This window comes from Mesocricetus auratus, unplaced genomic scaffold (assembly GCF_017639785.1).
Source record: "Mesocricetus auratus isolate SY011 unplaced genomic scaffold, BCM_Maur_2.0 Super-Scaffold_100010, whole genome shotgun sequence".
Taxonomy (NCBI): domain Eukaryota; kingdom Metazoa; phylum Chordata; class Mammalia; order Rodentia; family Cricetidae; genus Mesocricetus; species Mesocricetus auratus.
This window is the reverse complement of record NW_024429194.1, coordinates 47,087,149-47,110,128: the sequence shown is the minus strand read 5'-3', so window position 1 is coordinate 47,110,128 and position 22,980 is coordinate 47,087,149. Positions and strand designations below refer to the sequence as shown.

At 43.2% G+C, this 22,980-nt stretch overlaps 1 protein-coding gene and 1 long non-coding RNA gene across 2 annotated transcripts in view; one reads left to right on the top strand and one right to left on the bottom strand.

Annotated features, from left to right (window-relative positions):
* LOC110340963 overlaps window positions 1–3,848 on the top strand; it is a 72,930-nt gene extending 69,082 nt beyond the window's left edge. The window contains exon 5 of the long non-coding RNA XR_005879919.1: window positions 1,347–3,848. This is a non-coding gene — a long non-coding RNA (uncharacterized LOC110340963). The remainder of the gene's footprint in view (window positions 1–1,346) is intronic.
* Window positions 1–5,505, bottom strand: part of Raph1 (Ras association (RalGDS/AF-6) and pleckstrin homology domains 1) — an 81,173-nt gene extending 75,668 nt beyond the window's left edge. Inside the window, 1 exon segment of the mRNA XM_021227424.2 lies at window positions 5,311–5,505. The gene's annotated coding sequence lies outside the window, so the exon portion shown is untranslated.
* Between the last annotated feature and the right edge of the window lie 17,475 nt (window positions 5,506–22,980).

The following is a 22,980-nucleotide window of genomic DNA, read 5'->3' as shown; positions in this document are numbered from 1 at the left end:
TATGAGTTTGATTGAGGCCAGCCTGGTCTACAGAGAGAGTTCCAGGAGTGCCTGCCACCATGCTCTCTGCCATGACAATAATGGTCTAAGCCTCTGAACTGCAAAAAATTAAATGCTTACTTTTTAAAGAGTTGCCTTGATCATGGTTTCTCTTTACAACACTAGAACAGTGACTAAGTCAAAAGGTGTTGCTGGAACTGGGGTACAGCTGTAATAGGTCTGACCACGCTGTTTGCTAAGGGAATATGAAAGACTTTGGGGCTTTGGACTAGAAGAGTGACTGGATGCTTTAAGTAAAGGCTTAATGGACTATTCTAATATGAGCATGGAAGATGATTTGAACTGTGGAGGCCCATCACATGACATTTTAGAAGGAAAGAATATTAGTAAGCCTAGAGAACAGTCTTGTGTTATTGTGGCAAAGACTGGTAGCTGCTTTTTGTCTTATTCTAAAAATCTGCCTGAAGCTAAATTGAAGAGCTTGAGATTAATGGCATTGGCAGGGATTTCAAGACAGTTAGTATTGACTGTGGCATGTGGTTATTAGTAATTACTCTTAGGCAGATGTATAATGACAAGAAGCAAGCTGGACAGAGAGAAATACAAAATGTACAGTTTGAGAAAAGGAGCACCAGTAAATGTAATGGAGTTAAGTCTAGTGATCAAGGAGATAAAAGGCTGAAAGAAAAATCTGATGTTAAATGGAATAAAAGGAGTGGTGAATTCAGGACAAGACCCTACCCGGCTAAGCTCCCAATTTGTAAAAGGGAATTAGAGGAAAGCTTAAGCAGCAAATGAAACCATCAGCAATGGAAAGCTGATGCAAATGCTATTCAAGAGAGGCCAAGTTCCAGCCCCATCAAGCAGCAGAACTTGGCAGCTTTGCCTTCTGGTTCTGGCTTTAGAGGCAAGGATACGAGTTAGGGGGTCATTGAATCTCCTTCCTCCGATAAGCTGCTGAGGCCAGGAGTGTATCAGGGTTGTGCCTACATGGAAGGCCAGAAAGGCCATTTTGCAAAACTGTGAAGGTGAAGCCTGGATTGTGTTGGAGACCCCAAGAAGTTGAAGCTGCTAGAGCCTTGAGATACCTGCTAAGAAGAGCTGCAGATTGGATGTGGAGCCAGCCCAACAAAGAATGTGTTTCAGTCAACAAGGGAGATTTGAAGAGCTCTTTGATCAGATATGGAGATGCAGAATTTTGAGTTTAGCTGCTGGTTTTAGTCTCGCTTTAGTCCAGTATTTCCTCACTATGCTTCCTTTTCTCCCTTATGGAATGGTAATATATGTATGTCCAGTGCCGTTGTATGTTGGAAGTATGTGACCTTCATTTTAATTTTGTTTTACAGGGGGTTACAGATTGTCAAGAGTCTCAGAAGAAACTTTTAAATGGTGTTGAGTCTGTGATTGGCTATGGGGACTTTTTAAGTTGGACTGAATATATTTTTGCATTATGGTATGGCTATAAGCTTATGGGAGCCAGGAAGTACAATGTGATGGTTTGAATAGGAAGGAATGCACCCCTATAGGCTCACATATTTTGAATGCTGAATCTCTAGAAGTGAAACTCTGGAAGGATTAAGAGGTGTGTCTTTACTGGAGGAACTGTATCACTGGGGGATCAGCTTTGAGGTTTTAAGGGCCCATGGTAGGCCCAGAATCTGTCAGCTCCTTCTCCAGCACCATGTCTGTCTGTACTCCACCATGCTCCCCACCATGACGGTAATGGAACAAGCCTCTGAAATTGTATGCAAGCTCTTCATCAAAATTAAACTACTCTTTTTGTTTTGAAGCAGTCTCATGAAGCAGTCCTCAAGCTCAGTATCCTCCTACCTTAGCCCCAGAATTAGCTTCTCAAAATTCTTAAGCAAGCCCCCAATTTAATGTTTTCTTTTGTAAGAGCTGCTTGACCATAGTATCTCTTCACAGCACAACAGTCCTTAAGACACAAGTCAAAATAAGAAACACAATGAGCTATGAAAACAGTATGATATGCTATCAGAACTTATTGTTAAATGTTCATTGTGGCTTTTACCAAGCAATGACTTAAATAGAATACATTCACCCACATAGAAATGTTTGATTTTGCTTATTTACTTGAACAGAGTGCACTAGTCATAGTAATATGTTGAGACAATTTTTATATGAATAAACAGTACACAGAACTGAAGTTTTAAAAACTCTCCAGTCTATTAAGTTTCCTATCAATTGTTCATTTAAAACTCAGAAGTAGACAGAGATAGTACTCGGGAAGCTTGAGTCTGTAGGTCATTCGAATCTCTACTGTGTTAAGAAAATTAAAAAAAAACAAACTAAAGTGATTAGCTTAAGTCAGCCTGCACTATGCAGTGAGTTCTAGTCTAGCCTGAGCTATAAGACAAGATTCTGGTTAAAAAGAAAAGCCCCAAAACAATAAAAACAACCTTTGCCATTTTAAGCACTAAGTAGTTAACTTTCAGTGGCATTAAATACATTCACATTACCAGGCAGTGGTGGCTCATGCCTTTAATTCCAGCACTCTGGAGACAAAGGCAAGTGGATCTCTATGAGTTCAAAGCCAGTCTGGTCTATAGAGCTAGTTACAAGACAGTAAGGACTTCAGTGAGAAACCCTGCCTCCAGGAGGAAAAAAATAAACCAAACATGTTATTGTGTAACTGTTACACTGTCCATTTCCAGAGCCTTTTCACAATCCCAAACAGAAATACTACCTGTTAAACAGTAACTTCTTATCTACCATTGCAGCTTCTAGTAGCAACTTTCTTACCTTTCCCTATGACTTTGACTACTCTGGGTACTTTCTGTAAGTGTAGTCAGTAAGAAATAACATGAAAACCAGCAATCTACTCCAAGCTCTTCATTTAACAGGTAAAGAAATTAAGAAGTCAATGAGGTTGCATATCATACTCTATGAATACTACTTTTCCTAAAGAAACAGTTTGGGATAATACCAATGTTGACTTTCACAACTTCCAAACCAAAGCAAATGTACACCCTGAATCTGTTGTCCTTCCATTAAGTATTTACTTAATTATTTATTTGGAGAGAGCCAAAACCCAGCAAAACCAAAACCAAAAGCAACACAATTATCCTCAAAGATAATGGTTTAAAATACCTGGCCAGAAAACAAAGCATTGAAAACTGTGGAAATATTCTCAAAAGATATCTGGTACTCCACTACTGTCAGCCAGACACTGAGAGTCTAAGTGAGACCTGAAGAGTCTGTCCATGTGGACTACTAAATAGAGCTAACACTCATCACAAAGATATGGTTACACATAGTTCTTCACTAAAATCAAACAGGAGTGAGTAGCAATCCAAGTACCACAAAACGTCTGCAGAAAAAGAAGGAAAAAGAAAGAAAAAATCATGAAGCTTTGGAGACATTTTCAACAGGGCTGTCTGTTAACTGGTGTCTGGAAATCAGTTCATATCACAAAAAAAAAAAAATAGACAATCTGAAGAGCAAACTCAACAAAGGCTTTTAAAGGGTGTCCTTATTGGACCACTTCTCCAAGTTTCTTCCTAGAGAATTCAGATTTTTTGGGGGGGAGGGAGCTGGTTTTGCAGACAGGGTCTCATTCTGTAACTCAGGTTGACTGCAATTCTCCTGCCTCAGCCTCCTGAGTGCAGAGACTACAGGCAAGATCCACTCTATCTAGCTCCCGAATCCAGCTCTCTTAGGATAATCACCACCAACATGTGGAATGTCGTCCTCTCCTACTCTACACTGTTGAAATGCCACTGGTCCTGTTGAAATCGAAATACATGATGTACATGTATGAAAATACGATGAAACCCACTGCTATGTAAAATCAGCATGTGCTAATAAAACATTATTTTTAAAAGAAATATTATCCAAACGTTTAAAAGGCTTCACCTATATACTGGCAGCTTCCATAGATTCCCCCCATCCCGACTTCAATGCAGAATTAGCCTTTCCTTCACTGCTTTACGTTGTGTCTCTACAATGCACTGTTACCAATATTCACTTCTGACCCACCCTTCCATAAGGTCGACACCCCTCCCCCAGCAGTAGGAAAATGGAATTAGCATGTATTGAGCAACTCAGAGAGAGGCTACCAATTTTGCATACATTATTTCATTCAACCTTCTTAACAACAGGCTGGAAAGGTAAACAGGTGCTGTACTGCAGTTTCCCTGCAGGGAACTACTGTAGAGTTAATGGCTTGCTTATTCACTATCACGTTGCTAGCCTATTCCAGTGTATGGAACGTTGGTTTACTCTGCTCCAACGCGCCGTTTCTGCCACTCAATGTTGTGAGAGGTGTTCGTTTTGTGTCTCCCACTGTACCTGAGTAGGTTTCCCGAATTGTTTGCTGACTTTAATATTCTTACGAAAACAATGCCACCCTTTAATAATGGAATCACGCCTCACCCCCTAGCCCGCTACCTTTACAGTTCCTGTACGGAGGACTTTACCTACTTGGGTGGCTCTCCACTTCTCCACGAGAAATGCTGCGGGCAGCATCCACCCCAGACTGTTCTTCCCACAGAATATATGAAACGCAACACACAGGAAACACGCGACTCCTATATCATTTTCCAAAGCTGTTATTTCACACTAAGTCACATCTTTATGCCTACATAAGGATTAAGCAGTCTCCAGTTCAAACAGTGGGGCCATTCTAAGACAATGTCTGAATGGGAAAAGGGTATCTTCCAGGCGTCTCCAAACGAAGGCATCCTACCGATACTAGCAGGCAGCCTCCTCCCTTTTCTGTCGCCCTCCACTGAATTGCAGTTTGGATTTCCGGCGGGAATGTACGCGGAAAGATGAGATGGGGCTAAAAAGCACTAGAGCAATTACTTTGCCGGCTTAATTAGAAGACACAGAAGGCGCCCCGCCTTTCTAAATCTCTGCATTGAACTCATCTGGGAAGGCGGGCAGGGCATGGAAGCTAGAACAATCCCGCATCGAGCCACCGGCTTCTGCTGCTACCCGCGGCCAGTCCCTTTCCACTCGCTCGCGGTCCCCGGCCACCAGTGCGTAGCGCGGAGTAGAAGCCCCGCCGCACCTACCCAGGCGCCCCCCGGTCTCATTGTCTGCACGGTGCAGTCCCGAGGGGCGTAGGGGAAAAGGCCCCGCCGACCCCCTGCCCACCGCAGGCCGCCTGCCTGGGTGCAGCCCAAACGCGGAGAGCCCGGCAGCGACCCCGCCCCGGACTGCAGCCGCTCGCACTCGCCCGAAGGCGCATGCCAGGCGCCGGGAAAATGGAGGCGGCAGCGTCCCCGGGGCACCTGGGTCCTTCCTTTCCCCCCGGCCTCGAGGGCCAGGCGGTGGAGCACTCACCGTGGCAGCCCCTCGGCCCTCCCGGGGCCCCGCGCGAGGCAGCAGCTGCTCGCGCCCTCCGGTCGCCGCCGCCTCTCCAGGCGCGACGCTCTCCTCCCGAACGCTGAGAGCGCCCGCAGCTCCGGCGGCGCGCGCTCCGTGACTGACGGACGGACCGACCCACAGAGCGGGCGTCGGCGGGGACTGGGCGGGGCGGCCGCAGAGCCCCGCGGCGCGGATCACAGAGCCCGCGCGTCCCGCCCCGGCACACAGGGCGGGGCTGAGGGCCGTGCGGCCCAAGGGCGGACCGACTCGCGCCCGGCCGCGCGCGCTCCAGCGCGCTCCCCCGCCGCGGTCACCGGCTCACTTCCGGCGCAGGGCGGCGGCGCGCGCCTCTCCTGCCGCCCGCCCGGACGCACGCGCGCACGCGCGCGCCCCTCGCGGCCTGGCCCCCCGCCCACCACCACCAGCCGCCCCTCGGGCGCCCGGCCGCACCCAGCCGCGGCCGGCCTCTGCGCCCCGCCTTTCCTGCGCGCGTCCCCGCGAACCGCCTCCAGGAACCAGTGAATCAGAGAATGAATGAGCCGAAAGGAAAATCCCGTCGCGGTCCCGCCCTCCGTGGCCCTTCCCGAGAAGCCGGCCCGGTGGCTCCCGTCGGAGGGTCTTGGGAGACTGAGGGCCGCCGAGCAGATCGATCCGGGGCTGTGCGCCTTTGCCTGCCGTCCACTCAGTCTCCCAAAACCAGCCCCGGGCTGCCTCAGGCACCCACGGGCCATTGTTAAAATGTGGGAGCACTGCTTTAGGAAATCCCATTTTAGTCCTAAATCCTGCAGTTTCGTGCAGTGTATGGGAAGCTTTCAGGGATCAGACATTCCACCCATCTGTACCTTTTCACGTCAGTGTGTTCGTCTGTGTCCCCAGTTTCTTGTCTTCCCTATGGAAACGGTTCGCAGCCCAGTATTGGCATCTTTCCTTAGCCCTGAGCTGTATCCCCGAGTATTACACGTAAATACTGAGTTTGAGTCCAAGCTCCAAATTACTCGGATGCTGCTTATTTTAATGCAGGTTCGACTTAGGCAGTCTTAGATTTCTTTCGATTTGCGTCCTTCTTATGACCTTCATGTAAAGTTGATCGAAGGGAAGGAAAAATAGTATTAAATTGCCTTTCACTTGGCTATCTACCTTGTTAGCATTAAAGAAATTGAACCATGATCTGGAACTGGCTGCGTTGAATGGTCACATTCTTTTTTCATGTCTTCCTATCTGCTCTTTAACAGTTTCTGTATTTTGAATTTTCACCACCCACAAAATCATGTAATTCTGAAATTCTGGCTCTTTCTAAGAATGGGTGTTCATTTCTCTATGCTAAGACCAAAAGTAGAATTGCATTCTACTTCCTGATATTCTTGAGAATTTCCAAATGGTTTCAGTCTTTTGTACAATCTTTTCCGACCTGGTGCGCAATCTGTTCCAAACTGGCATTTAGAACTGTACAATACAATTATTTGGCTGTTTTACACTGGAGATACCTGTACTTTGGAAATACATGCAATCTGTATTTTAAGTTTATTAGGTACTTCAATAATCTGGTGTAAATAACACCATCTCCTAACCTAAAAATGGTGGAGGTGACCAATTCCCATGACCTTGTTGAATTTATCATTTATTACATGCTATTATTTTAGTATGCTATGTTTTTCCCTTGATGGATATCATAAAGTTTATTCATCCTCATACTCCTGCAGTATCTACTGTGAATCTTTGTGTGAATAACAAATACTTCGAAATTTTTAATCAATAATTCATACACCAGCCTGGTCTACAGAGTGAGTTCTGGGACAGCCACAACTACACAGTGAAATCCTGTCTCAAAACAAAAACAATTCATACAAATGTATCCGTAGCCTCTTCACTCTCTTGTGACTAGGTTTGCTGAGATAAAAACACCTGGATTCGCAAACCTAATAAATAGCCTATTGTTGCCAAATGCTATTACTAGACTGAATGTGAGAATTACAAGGAAGAGCCTCATTTGTACAGAAACCCCCTTTACAAACAGGCTCCTGAGTGCTCTTTGGATAGCTCTTAGCCAGCTCCTCCCCGAGTTTTTAGGTTGGTTAAGGCTAATCTTAGAAAACAGTCACTTTCCACCAGTGAGAAAAATAAGCAGGGTTTTTACCAGTTTCATTAAGCCATGAAATAATTCACCTAATTAGATCTATTGAGTTTCAACTGAGCTGTAAGAATGCAAAGACAAGAAAGACTTGATGTGTCCTGCCCTCAGAAGCCACAGGCTGCTGGATAGAGGAGGTAGGGAAGCCACTCTTAGAAACTGAGTCTATTCCCAGATCAGGAAAGCCTACCCAGTGGGGAGAGAAACTGCATGTTTAATGACAGGGAGGAGCTAACCGGATAAGGAGGCAACAGTCATTCCTGACAAAGGCAACAAGGTCCGTGCAGGTTCCTGAACTCTAGCACCATGCCCTTCCCAGCAATTCCGCTTCCTCCAGACAGAAGCGGAGAGGGCGCGAATAGGTGGGGAATGGTAGAAGGGACCTCAGTGTGCTACATTACGGAGTTTGAACTTCATAAAGAATAAACTGTGAAGTGTTTTAGTCTCAGTAACAGCCATGTATATACCAGAGAAAACTGACTGAAGAATGAAGGCGAGAAGAGAGTTGGGATAACTGGGCTACAGGTCACCACAGAGGCAGAGGGGTGCAGTGGGGAGGGTGCTTGGGTGAGGGAAATATTAAGGTGGGATCTGCAGACTTTCATGTAAAATTGCCTGGCAGACTGAAGGAGACAGAAACCTCTACAAAAGGCAAACAAGTTTCTGTCTGGGGAAACAGACTGTATGACACTGACTCTCTATGAAATAAGAATGCAGAAGGAGGAACCTGGATGAACACTTACACAGGAAAATATTACCATAGGCAGCTGGGAGCTCAGTCTGTAATGGGCTTACTGAGCAAAGACGATGATCTTAGTTCAAATGCCCAGCACCCATGTAAAAAACTGGGCTTGGGAGGTGGAGATGGGAGTACCCCTTAGGCTTACTGGCCAACTAGTCTTGAAGAATGGTTTGGATAAGCCCCAGGTACAATTAGAGATCTTGTGGAGTGCCTGCACACAACACACCACACACACACACACACACACACACACACACACACACACACACACACACACACACACACACAGGAAATAGCACCATAGATCTAGACACCTCAAAGGATTCTTAGCCCATTATTCTGCAAAGTGTGTTCTCTTTTTTTGTTTGTTTGTTTTTGTTTTTGTTTTGTTTTTCGAGACAAGGTTTCTCTGTGTAGCTTTGGAGCCTATCCTGGCACTCGCTCTGTAGCCCAGGCTGGCCTCGAACTCACAGAGATCTGCCTGCCTCTGTCTCCCAAGTGCTGGAATTAAAAGCATGTGCCATCAACGCCTGGCTGCAAAGTGTGTTCTTAAGGGCAGTGGCTTCATGAGATTTTAGTAGATGTGATGGCTATTTTTGGTTGCCAACTTGACAACAACTGGAATGAACTAAAACCCAATGCCTGGGCACACATGTGAGCAACTTTTAAGCAAAGCATTTGAAGTGGGAAGACCCACTTTTAGCCTGGACCATACGGTCTGCTGGCAGCTTGTATTAAAAACATGGAAGAAGGAAGCTGGCTCTTTTTGCCTGCTTCCCCTCTTCTTTGCTAACAAGCCCCTTCCCCCCCTCCACTGGCATTCAAGCCTACATCTTTCGGGATTCCTGCTGAGACATTCATCCTCATGGATGGAACAACTACTGGATTCTTGGAACTTCTGTTCATAAGCAGCTTTTGTTGGACCAGTTAGATCACAGCCTGTAAGACATTCTAATAAATCGTGTGTGTGTGTGTGTGTGTGTGTGTGTGTGTGTGTGTGTGTGTGTGTGTGTGTGTGTGTGTGTAGAGGGAGAGAGAGGGAGAGAGAGGGAGAGAGAGGGAGAGAGAGAGAGAGAGAGATTCACTCTATATATTCTGTTACTCTAGAGAGCCTTGACTAATATTGTAGGCAGGATTTCCAAAGTAGTTTTGAGTTCCTTTAACCAAACAAGTGAAAGATGATAAGCAAAGTTCAATGGATTTCTCAACCAGAGAACTTTTGCAGTAATGTGCCCTGTGAAGTTCTCATACAGGTATTAGATACATCATGTCCCAAGTGTGTTCAACTATGAAGCCCTTTCTCTTGTGGAACAGATCATTAGACATGTGTTCCGCAGAACACATTTTAGGAAATGCTGACCATACCCAGATTTTTATTTTACAGTTAGAAAACTGTTGCCCCATACATGAAATGACTCAATTAAAGTTAAACATCTGTTATTGATGATATTTGACTAGAACCCCTGCCTTGACCCTGGTCACTTTCTCTTTCCACTACATATTGCTCTGTGGGATGCAAACTCACTCCAGAACTTTCCATCAATCTTGGGGAGAACGATGTATTAAAAGAATTATTATTTCCATTGAAATGAGCTTCCAGATTAGTTATTTCCCAGAAAATTTCTGACACTTTGAAATTTAGCGCTGGATTCAATTCCTCAGACATGATTCCAGTTCTCAGACCTAACAGTTAATGGGTGAGAGGCTTTTCTTATCTTAAATTCACGGTCCTTATTCTCAGGGACATTATTCTTATTTTTAGAAAAACAAGTCAAGTTGTTCATTCCAAGGGACTTCTTGGGACTTTGGGGGCAACTCTAGTCTCAGAAGTAACATGTCTGTACATGTTATATTTTATATTAGTCAACATCTTAATTTATGCCTCAGTAGCAGCTGATATTCTATGCAACTTTTATACCCAGAACAAAGGCTTTCATATATGAGACTGATACGTCACTGAATGAGTGGTTAATTTGTTAATCCACTTATCAAAAGCATTTTAGTGTTTACTATGTCCCCAGCTCTGTGATAGTGGCCAGAGAAACATAAGACATACTCTCTGACCTTCAGATATAATACTATGGATGGAAGAAAATCTGAAGGTGGGAACCTGACTCATTATAGCCCCTATCTGCATATTTGACAATAAACACTGAAAAGTGTAAGAAAAAATATCTAGAATATTATGGGTGATAGCAACTAACTGGAGAATTCTTCAACATCCACTCACAGGAAATTGTTTACGAAAATGATGGTTTGAGCCAGGCGTTGCTGGCGCACACCTTTAATCCCAGCACTCGGGAGGCAGAGGCAGGCAGATCTCTGTGAGTTCGAGGCCAGCCTGGTCTACAGAGTGAGTTCTAGGACAGCCTCCAAACAATACAGAGAAACTTTGTCTATAAACCACCCCCCGAAAAAAGAAAATGATGGTTTGTAGAGGGGTATTTAAAATAATAAAAGATGTTCACAATACATGCTTGATAAAAAAAATTGTCAACATTACATGCAATGTGAATTCATAAAAATATTGGGAAAATGTAGGAGTAATTATTAGAAAACAAAAGTGTTTGATTCACAGTGATATGATTATGATACTTAAATTCTTCTTTATTTTTTTGCAATGAATCTGCCTTCTTCAATTAAAATGAGTTAATAAACCAGCTGTTTGATGGCACTTGCCTGTAATCCCAGCATATGGAAAGTTGAGATAGAAGGATCCTGAATTGAAGGCCAGCCTGGGCGACATAAGAATTCAGGGTCACAGGAGTAAACTTGCAACTATTATTTTGCTAAATGGACATATCAAACTGCCCTCTAAACTCATATCTGTCTACCCATAGATCAGTACAGTTCTCAGACCTCATCAGCAAAAACATCCTTGTGCAGGGAATGGCAGCTAATGCAGAAACTCACAACTGGTTAAAGTGCAGAGAATAATTGTCAATGGTGTGTTCATCCCTTACCTGCTAACCCAGGACTTAGGGACCATTGTGGAAAAAGGAATGGGAAGATTATTAGAGTTGAAGTTGGGGAGGACCAAACTGAAACAGTATCTTCTGAACGCCTCAGGACTACTGTGCTCACAAGCAGCTGTGATTGCCTACATAAGACCTGCACAAGACCAAGCCAGCCCACAATGCTGCTGAGGCTCTGTTGACAGTTGATGGCTTCTGGGGGACAGACATTCAGAAAGGTATGGCCCCGGTAGGCCACCCAGTCTCCACTGGATGCCCCCACACCATGAGTCTATGGGTAGCACAAATTAGTGGGCTTTAAAAACAAACAAATAAAAAAATATAACAGAGGTTGAAGTTGAGAGGGGTTAAGAGTAGGGGTTGATATTGAAGGGATTAAGGGGGAAAATTGGAGTGAATATAACCAAAATACCTTATATACATGTATAGAATTTTCCAAGGCTAATAAGATATTATGTTTAAAAAGAGACTTTATGACTAGTAGGTACATACTGAGATCTTGTCTCAGAAAACACACAAACAAGAACTAAGTCAGCATTTATGGATAAACAATATACAAAATACACCAAGTCAATTTTAAATTGAAAGAGGGTCACTGTATTCAAGAAATCTAGTTTATGAGACAAAAGCTTATAAAAAATAACCAGAGAATAACTACTAAGTACAAAACTCTGATACAAACTGTAGGTGCAAATAGGGTTTAGAAGAGAGAAATGGACTTGAATGGGAAGGGCTTAAGATTGCAAAAGACGACTCAGCTGGTCCCACATCTGAATGCCAGGGGGAAACAAAGTTGGGGTTGTAATGGAGATGACTCAAAGGCTTCAGTGTTCCCCAATGAACACTCCTTGCCCCTCTCAGACTACCAACTGTAGAGCCTATGACCTTTGCTGCCAACTGTATCTCTGCTTCTTTTATACAAGTGGGATTCGTGAGCCCTACAAAATATAAATGTGGTATACATATCCCTTGCCATATTAAAATTATTTAGGTTGATATTTACAAGTAGCCCTGGGAAGTGCTTTATCAACAAAGTCTACAGAACTGGACATTTCCAAATATTTATCTGGAACAAATGCAAGCTATTACACAATGGCAGTTACGGTAACAACCTGAACCCTTATGCATGTCCTGACGTCTGTGTCAGTCAGTCTGTGAATTCAGTCAGCCCCGTAATTCTCTGATTATATACACATCCTGAGTGCTTTTTAAAACTAGCTTTTCAACATAATACGACTAAACTGTTTTTGTGATATTCACCATTCACATCAGCTGAAAGAGTGAATTACTTGTATGTAACGCCCAATATTGAACTTAAAAGATTATGCTCAGCGTTAGAAAGCCTATGAAGGGGAAGACCAGGCAGAATGTGAACTTCCATCAAGTATCTCTTTAGAGCAGGGTGTCGTCAGAGCTGGCATCACCTCTACAGAAAGAAAAGTACTTTGGGCTGGAGGATGCTATAACAAATATAGTAAGTTGATCTTTAGTAAATTACAGGGGCATCTGTTTTATTAGCTGAAGATGTCCATTTAGGGATATAAGGTTAAAGGACATAGATTATGGGGGGGGGGTGGCTCATGTGTTAAGAGCACTGACTGCTTTTCCAGAGGGCCCAGATTCAATTCCCAGTGCTCACGTGGCAGCTCACAACTGTCTGTAACTCCAGTTCCAGGGGACCCAACACCCTCAAACAGAATATATACAGGCACCTTAAATAAACGTATAAATAGATAAAGGACACAGGTTATGGAGGCTCTAAGGCCAAACAGATGGTTTAGGAAGCACTGCAGTGGAGTAGGTGATCAAGCCCATACTTGAATCTGACGGCTATTTCCCAAGGTCTGAGCCTTGCAACGTGATTCCCTCTGTCTGGAATGTTTCCCCTCCCTTCTCTATCCTGCTCTTGTCTGTGATGGATCAGTCTTGTCTCCTCCTTTATCTCTAGTTCCTTTAGTCAGAGCTATTGCTGTGTACCACGCTTTCAAAAAAAATCTTTGCACAGTGGTAGTGCAATCTTTTGCCCATCTGTCTTAATCTTTTAAAAGACCTTGAGTTTCTCACAAGGCAGAGACCAAGAATTCTTCATGCTGATTTTCCCCCAGCATCTTGCATGGGATATTGTGCATAGAAAAGTTCAGTAGTGTTTGTAAAATAGAAGGAAGACAAGAGTTCTGATGAAAATACTTTGGCAGATCTTGAAGAACGGGTTGGAGTAAGGGGAAAAATGGAAGCCACTTGTATTAATCCAGACATGAAGTGCTGAAAAATGAAAAAGGCAGGAAACCGAATGTCATTTGGAAAGACTGACAGGCACAGGTGACAGATTGGATAAGTGTAATAGTCCAAGATGACTCTAGGGTTCCCATGGTGGAAGAATGGCTACAAGCAAAGGATCAGTATCACGGCCAAGTCCACAGATAGATGTTGACTGCCTGTCAAGTTCAGGGCACTGTGCTGGGTGACACAGAGGCCACAACGAAGTGTTTCCTTTTCTATTACAGTCTGCTCACCGACAGACTGTAGCTGAGGGGCACAAGTTCAATTTTGTGCAAGTTATATTTGAAATAATGGTGGAACATTCAAGTGAATCAGTGCCTTTAGTTGTTGGAAATCAGAAACTAGATCATCCCTGAGGCTAAAAAATATGTTTTTTATACTGTTGAAGATTCCATCGCTATCCACTATCACTGTGCTTAAGGGATAATATATTGCTGTATTAGGTCATCATAACAACAGGAATTTATTATCTCACAGTTCTGGAGGGTGAAAGTTTCTCCCAAAGCCTATTTCTTTGTATGGGGATGGCTCTCTGTGTCTTCACATGGTCATTCCCCTATGTGTCTGTGGCCTAATTCCTTCTTTAAAAGGTCATAGTTATGCTGGACTGGGAGCACATCCTAATAACCTCATTTTAACTTAATGTCCTCTGATTTGCAAATATACTCACAATCTGAGTTACTAGGGGTTGAGACATCAGCATATGAATTTTGAAGGGGACATAATTCATCTCATTATAATTACCTCATAAATATTTCTTGAATTGAAGGAACTATATTCACAGTGATAAGTCAGGGTTCAAGAGGTACAGACATACATGTTGTGGAATATTTAAAAATTTAAAGATGTGCTACATTTGTTTATGCTGGAGAATATTACTTTTTGTTTGTTTGTTTTTGAGACAAGGTTTCTCTGTGTAGCTTTGTAGACCAGGTTGGCCTCAAACTCACAGAGATCCGCCTGTCTCTTCCCAAGTGCTGGGATTAAAGGCGTGCGCCACCACCACCAGAATGGAGAATATTACTTTAACTGTATAAAGGCATGTTATATTTGTTTCTCATGCCTTTTTTAACAATGTAAAGATTATATTTGTTTATGCTGTATTTTGTTTAATTAAGTAAAGGTATTTTGTATTTGTTTCACCTTCTGGTAGACAGAAAGGTAAAAAGTTCCAAATGCAACAAGAAACAGATTAAAATAAGTAAGAGCTAAGGCCAAGCATTCATAATTAATAAGAAGTCTCTGTGTCAATATTTGGGAGTTGGTTTGTAGCCTAAAAGAAAGACACACACACACACACACACACACACACACACACACACACACAATCTATAAAGACTGGAATACATGCATGCACATTATATATAGCAATTTTTGTTGACATTATATTACATAATGTGCTCAGTGGTGTGGTTAACATATCAATTAACAATGTAGAATCCATTGCATTGCAGTGAACATGATGAATTAGTACTCTTTCCACAAATCCTGCACATCCATCTGTGTCTCAGATTTTTATTGAATAAATATGCATCTGTAGTATGCCACAGAAGACATAAACAGGGAGCTCAATCTGTAGAAATTAAGTTTCTCATACTTCATGGCATATGCATACATATATGTGCAATGTACAGACAAACTATGTTTTAGGGGGAAGTTTTTTATTATTTTACCAAAAGCCGCTTTTGGCTTTCCCACTGTTGTCTACTTTATCTCTCTTTTTTCTTTTTTTGGTTGAATTCATCAAGGGAACTAAAGATTGAGTTAAAGAATTATTCTCTGCCATTGTTGCCTTGTGGTCATATTTATATGATTCCTTAAACAGCTTGAGAAAAGTCACTTGAAAAATGTGTCATGGAAAAACAAACAGTAAATGGATGAACAGCTGATATTTAGAATTTGTGTTCGGTCATGTGCTTTGAGGCAAGGCTCTCCCACAGAACATGGTTCCTCCAAAGTGCTGACAGGGAGCAGTCGGTCAGCCTCGGCAAAGGTCCCACACTGTTGCTTCTCCCCTGTGCCCTCCATTAGCACCGCCCTCCACACTTTCCATATGTCATACATGGTTGTACAGGAGCTGTGGGCAGGCTACCTCACAGGCCCCTCTCTTTTCTTCGAAACACCTTGCATAATATGCTAAGCAGTCTTTACTGCTACCAGAAATACTTATAATTTTTCCCAAACAAGCCAACAAAAAATATGGCATTTTAGCTTAGAACAACTCAACATGCCTTTAAACCCAGTACTTGGGAGGTAGAGGCAGGTGAATCTCTGAATTTGAGGCCAACCTGGTCTACAGAGGAAGTTGCAAATGGCCAGGGCTACACAGAGAAACACTGCCTTGAAAAAAATAAAAGAAAGTGCAACCACACATAACATCAAAAACAGTGTGATTCTGATACTGCTAAAAAATAAGAGCTCTAATCCACAATCATGTACATGTGTACATCTATTGTATTACTTATTGTTATAACAAATTACCACAAACTCAGTGGTTACAAGCAATACTAGTCACTATCTTACAGTTCTTAAGGTCAGAAGTTCACACTCAGTGTTAGCAAGCTGACATTGGATATTGAAAGGGCTTAATTCCTTTTGGAGTCTACAGGTGTATCTGCTGTCTTTTCTAGCCTCTAGAAGGCTGACTTTCCCTGGCCTATAGCTCCATTCTCCATCTTCAAAGCTAGTAACCCAGCATTCCTGCCTTCCTCTTAAAAGGACCATTGTGGTTACATCAGACCCAGGTGAATCACTCAGAATAACTGCTACAGTTTGACTTAATCTCCAGAATTCATGTTTTAGAAACTTCATCCCCAAAGCAACAGGCCTGGGAGGGAGGTTGAGAAGTGTAAGGTCATGAGGACTCTATGTACGTATTTTATACATATTTTAATGACACATAAAAAGGGCTTGTGCTGCCAAAAGTGGGTTCACTCCTGTTATCTTTGCCTTTTAGGCTTCCACACAGTAAGAAGGCTGCTACCAAAGCTAATTCCTAGATATGGGACTTCCCAGACTCCAGAACTATGAGCCAATAGCTTTCTCTTTGCTATAAGTTACACAGCCTATGTCATTCTGTTAATAGTAGTACTGTATGTAGAGAGAATACTCATGCCCTTAATTCCATCCCAGCACTCCGAGGAAGAGGCAGAAGGATCTCTATGAGTCTGAAGCCAACCTGATCTACACATCAAGTTCTAGGACAGCTAGGCTACCTGGGTAAATCCTTCCTAAAAACAATTCAAAATGGTCTTGTTGGCTTTTTAAAAAAATCATCAAAAACATCAACAACAAAAGAAATAAATATTCTCTATAGAGGGTATCCACTATTTGGTTGGTCCTTATTCTTTTTTAAACTGCTCCTCTTATCCCAGACATAAACTCAGTTTGCTGTCAAGCATAGCACCTTTTCACTCAGCTCACGGCAACTGCTCTACAGGCAGCACCATGTGTATATTCTCTCTCTCTCTCTCTCTCTCTCTCTCTCTCTCTCTCTCTCTCTCTCTGCCAAAATTAGGATAAAAGAACCAGTTCTCATTTGATAGAGCACTTAGGAAAGCTCAGCCAACAGATGCTAGTTATGGTTCTAGATGTTATAGAAAACAGGACAGCAAAGCAAAGCAGAGTCAGGGAGCAGGACACATCTACAACAGTTTGCATCCTTGATTCAGTGTGTCTGAAGAGCCATCTCATTTTTATCTTGACCTAGAATTGGGTATATGAACGTATAGATTCCCCTCTCCACCCCAAATGGCTGTTTCTATCCATTGTAGCAAAAATTCAAGGATGAAAATAGTTAAGGATGCTTTTAAGTCTGCAGTGATTCCCGTTGCCTGTTACAGTCTCAAGTTAGTTCTCTAGGCATTTGCAAAGCCTTGTGTCTTTCCTTTTCAGCCCTGTGTCACTTGGCTAGCCTTCTCTGCTTTTCTCAGTCCTTGGACTCTGCATGGTCCTGCTCTTGTTCCTCCTTACTCCTTCTCTGAACTGTCCCCTCTTCCTTCCCTGATCATGTGTATCCTGTCCCATCTTGCCAGCCACCTCCACGGAACTCCCCCACATCATCCAGGAAAGGCTTCCTTCCCTAAATGGTTGTACTATGTAAGGCCTTTGCTGTGCATCTCATTCCTAAGTCCATGCTTTATGGTTTGAAATCATGTTGATCATCAATCTATGAAAATAAGAACATAATAAATAGGTCTTAAAAATTGCACTCAAAGCTGGGTGTGGTGGTGCACACCTGCCATCCTGAGCACATAGAAGGTGAGGACAGGAAGATTAACAGTTCAAGGTCAGCCTAAACTTTAAAAAAAGATAGGCTGGGCTACATGAGATCCTGTCTAAAATGACACAAACAAAAATTCCACCTATAGAGCTATTGACTGGTTATATAACATGGTAAATAACAGCTCAGAGATGTGGTTATAGCCCTCAATAGAAGTGGCCTACTGTGTTGGAGGATGGTTTGGTGACAAAAAGTTGTCATCCCGATGCTTCTACAGAAATAAATTAAAAATGGGAAGGAAAAACCGGTTCATAAAAAGGCATAATTATGCCAGGCGTTGGTGGCGCACGCCTTTAATCCCAGCACTCGGGAGGCAGAGGCAGGCGGATCTCTGTGAGTTCGAGGCCAGGCTGGACCGACAGCCTCCAAAACAGAGAAACCCTGTCTCGTAAAACTAAAAAAAAAAAAAAGGCATAATTATTAAATTGCAAGAAGACAAAAAGCACAAGAGAGACAAAGACACTTTACTATTTGTGATGATCTTCTGGGCCAAGCTAGGGCTCCTTCTTCATAGGAATCAGGGTGGATGTGAAGGAAAGTGTCTAACCACATAATGAAAATTGTGTCCAGATCCATTTTTTATCTGTGAGGGAGTCAAACAATGAAATGAATTCTTTGCTTGCATAATGTATTTATATGGTACTTCTCCAAAAAAAAAAAACCAACCAATTTTTGAAACTAGATTAAGGGTGAGGCTGTCTAAATATAACAAGAAGGAAGAAAGTAATTTTAATTGCATTAAAATACTACATCCGACACACAGATTTTTTTTATTGTTTCTCTGCTAAAGAAAAGAATTATTTCAAACACATACAAGTGATAAGTTAAAAATCTTTGATTTATTTAGCTGCTTTCTCCCAAGGAAAAAACACAACTATGCTCAAATGTATTCCCTTTCTGCTTTTGTTATCACACCTGCCTCTTTTACATCGAGTGGAAATAGAAGCATTCAGCCCACAGTAGGTACCAAAAGCACTAAATAACAAAAAACGATATAAAAACAAAATAAACAACGCTCAACACTTAATATTCTGTGCCTAGACAATGATGCTCTTTTCTCAGAAATTCCAACATGAGTATTATCGCTTACACATGGTGAGCCAGTACTCAGGAGAACACTAAATTGTGCTCTCTAAGTAAGGGGAAACACTTGCAGCAGATTTCCCGTCTTCCTTTTCCGCCTCTGTCTACAGTAGCATCTCAGTGTCCATGTGGGCTTTAATCTGGAGGACAGACACTATGTTGGCAACAGTGCTGGATCATGATAGATCAAGGTTCATATTTGCACTCACTGTTCTTGTCATTATACTATCTCTTGGAACTTGAACAAATAATGGATTTACCAGGGCAGCAGAAAGAATAAATCCTTTCAGTTTACAACCTAAAGCAGAAGCCGGAAGCTGAATATTTTTAAAGCTGAGTAAAAGGATTCTACTGAAGTTCGTAATAGAAGATATGTACAGGGAATTAATGGTGTCTGTGAGCCCAGGGAACAGATGAATGGGGGAATGAAATGGTTTCTTGAAGGAATGGGAGGTCTTGAGGAATGACATAGGATTATATATTTAAATGTACACTGGTGTACTGAGAGCTTTATATGTGTCCCAAAATCACATTCTCAAATGCTCTCATGCGTGGTTCACCTCAGGGAAGGGGGAAAAAACAACAACAATAACAACAAAAAACCAACCAGTTTTTTTTAAAGGCTTTCAGTCGTTGGTAAAAAGAACCTTTTTCTCATCAAGAAGTCTTTTCTTTCTGTGATTCCCAACACCTGCACTCATTAATTCTCAAACTCTCCTGTGTGGGGAAAAATGCCCCATTTGTTTGGGTTTTGGGAGTTAATTTAATTTTGGCTGAGTCCGCCTTTCCTTGGGAGCAGAGAAATCCAACCTTAGTCACCACTGGGGTTTCCTCCCTTGACCCCTACTCCCTGCTAAGCAAGCCCACAACCCTTACAGAGCCACAGGTCTGGTTCACCATCAGACCATGATACTCCTAGATGGTCCTTTAATCCAAGCCGGTTGTCGCTTTTACAGAGCCCCAGAGGCGGGAGTCTTTAGCGAGCTGGAGCTGCTTAGGTGCCTCCAAGGCAGGATGAGGGAAAAGGATGAAGGAGAAGGGTTGGTTTCTGCAGCTTCTTATACTTCCTAGGCACCCCAGCCTCCTCCCTGGAAGCAAAACCAACTCCCCTTCCCTCTATCTGGTCCAGGCTTTTCTGTAGGTTTAGGAGGTTGGACATGAAAACCCAGACTTCTGCTTTTTTGACATACTCCCAAGGCAAAGAAGCACAGGGGCTTTGGGCTCTGATTATGGAACAGGAAGAGGAAGCTGTAAGTACTGGCAGTTTTCTCAGGTCGGCTGAGTTAACAGGGATATTCCCTGTTTATGTTTTGCCTGAAGACTTAATGCAAAAGAGTTGATCAGCAAATTACTCAGTATCCACTGTCTTTATAAATCCTTAAAATGTAAGTTTGAGCACCTGCAATCTGGGCTTGCTGATTAAGTTAAAAAATTTCAGTAGGTGCCAACTGTGGCTCATTTCTATGATATCAGCACTGGAGAGGTTGAGGTAGGAGGAATGCTGTTAGTTTGAGGCCAGTCTGAGTTGCTTAGTGAAGTTCAGGCTACCCTGGGCTACTAGTGTGAAACTCTACCTCAAAGAGAAAGAGAGGGAGAGGGAATGGGAGAGGGGGGAGAGGGGGAAAAAGGGAGAGGGGGAAAGAGGGAGGGAGGGAGGGAGGGGAGAGACAGACAGACACAGATAGACACAGAGAAAGGACAGAGACTGTAGGGAGAAGGGGCCAGTCAAAGAAACACACCCTGAGCAGAGCCAAAGAAACACACTTTGGCCCTGCAACCAGAACTAAAGAAATGTACCCTGACCCTGAAACCAGTGCCAAAGGAACACACTTTTTCCCTGGAATCAGTCAGTGAAAGAAATACAACCTTGCCCTAAAATTAGAGCCAAAAGGCTAAAAAGGACCAAAGAAAGAAACACACTTTGGCCCTGAAAGCAGAGGGGGAGTCTGACCCTAACCCTGTGCAGAAAACTAACCAACCTCGAGCAGAGCTCTAGCCAATGTGAGCTCAGCATTAACATCTGACCAATCCCCACCCTGGAAGCCCTATATAAACCCTGTGTCTGGTCAGCTTGTTGCTGTTCCTGCTACCCGGCTGTCCCCTGCCACTCTGACAGAGGGCAACCACTCTCCTGGATTCTTCCCTCCCAATAAACCCCTTCGATGAGCTTTGGGTGAAGACCTTTTGGATGAAGACCTTCTTGTGCCACAGAGCAGAGACGACCCTGGGCAGAGCAGAGTGGGCAGTACTGTAACAGTTCTGCCGGGCAAACCTTCCCCTGGCAAGTTGCTACACTCGGCTGTCTGCTCCCTGGAACAGAGCTGAACTGTAGCAACTTTTCCCGAGAAACCTCCTGCCAGAACAAAACTGCTACACTGGGCAAGCATCCCCAGCTGGAAGACCCTCTCCTGCTAGGGCAGAGCCTATACACTGTGGGAAGCCTTTCCCTGAGGCAGGGCTGTAAACTGCTATGCTTACTGTGGCCTGTGATAGTCCTTGGCTCCAGAGCTCCAGGATACCTTTCCATCTGAGCTATGTAACTCAGTATTCTGTGACTCCCGAGTGCCAGAATACCTATCCCATCCTAATCTGCCCGAAATACCTACAGAGACAGACAGACACACAGAGAAACAGATAGGCACACACAGAGTAAGGAGAGAGAGAGAGAGAGAGAGAGAGAGAGAGAGAGAGAGAGAGAGAGAGAGAGAGAGAGAGAGAGAGAGGAGTGAACTCCAGTAGCAACTGTTGGTAGAAAAGCTAAACTCTTCCAAAATGTGACCCAGCAAGTTACAACGAGTTTTATTGCGAAGGACACAAGACAGTTTGTAGTAAATCTACTCACACACACACTTGTTTAACTCACACTCTCCAATTTTTTTTAATTCCTAAAATAATTCAGCAAGGAACAGGGCGAAACACTACCAAGAGTTCCACCAGAGAATTCACAGCTGCTTCCGTAGCCTTTGCTCTGCAACTACCGTGTCTCATCTCCTACACACTTGTGCGTCTACAAACGGACGTACACACTTGTGCGTCTACAAACGGACATGGAGGAAGGAGCTTCCTTTTTGTCTGGAGACTTTCGTGCTCTCTGTCCCTCTGCTCCAGTGTTGGCTGTATCTGTGCATGCAACAGCAGTACTAAGTAGAGGTTATAATTAGAATAGCATGGTAGTGTAGGGCCATATGTGTGTGTATCTGCTGCAAGCTTCTTGGCAGTTACCATGGCAAATGAGAAGCTGCATCTATGGGCATCTTCAGGCATCTTCATCTGAAGAGCCATCACACAGAGTATTTGTTGAAATTCTACTCTCTCCTAAGTAAAAGGCTTTTTTTTCTTTCTTAATAATTTTGGCACTTCAAACATCGTTTGTGGTTTTATTTGTGTAACAAAATGTTTTTTCCTTTAGATATTATTCGAAGAGACGATGGCCTTTAGCTGAGTGTCACTGTGTGTTTAAACTAGCATGGTTGCTTAGTTAGGTCATATTTCCTTAAAGTTATTCTGAAGGAGATGGGTCCATCTGCTGCCAATTATCCACATCCATACATCATGGCTCACAGAATCAGAGACACTGAAACTGTACACATGGAAGGCTAAGTGAAAAGGTCACTAGCTCTCTGTGTGACATTGGTGTGCTTGATTTCTTCCCAAAACACCAAGAAGGAAGAGAAAAACTTTAACCCCCCCCCCCCCCCGTCTTCTCTAAGTAGCTTAGCAACAGAAGAACAAATCATTAGTGAGAACTTCTATCACTTAGAAACCTGTGTTCCCAGTGTCACGCAGAACAAAGAATTACAGATTATTCCCTCTGAATTTTGGGCTTTGCATTATCTACTCATTCAGAGTCACACCTACCATTTAGACATTTCCATTCATTCATTCATTTGGAAAAGCATTTGTTTAAGTCTTACCAAGGACTATAAGTGTAAATTCAGTTAAATTGAACTGTATCCCAAAGCTGGTGTGGGAGCCCAACTTTCCAGCTTGGTTTAGAGGACTTGGGGTTTGACTTTGCACCTGACATAAAGCAGCACCTTGAGGTGAGTTCAGCTAAATCAATGGGAAGCTGTTCATCCAGGGAGTGACCTGAGTGTAACAGCTGTGCAGTCATGGGATAGCCATGGGCAGCCCCAAGTGGTGGGTTGGAGGGAGG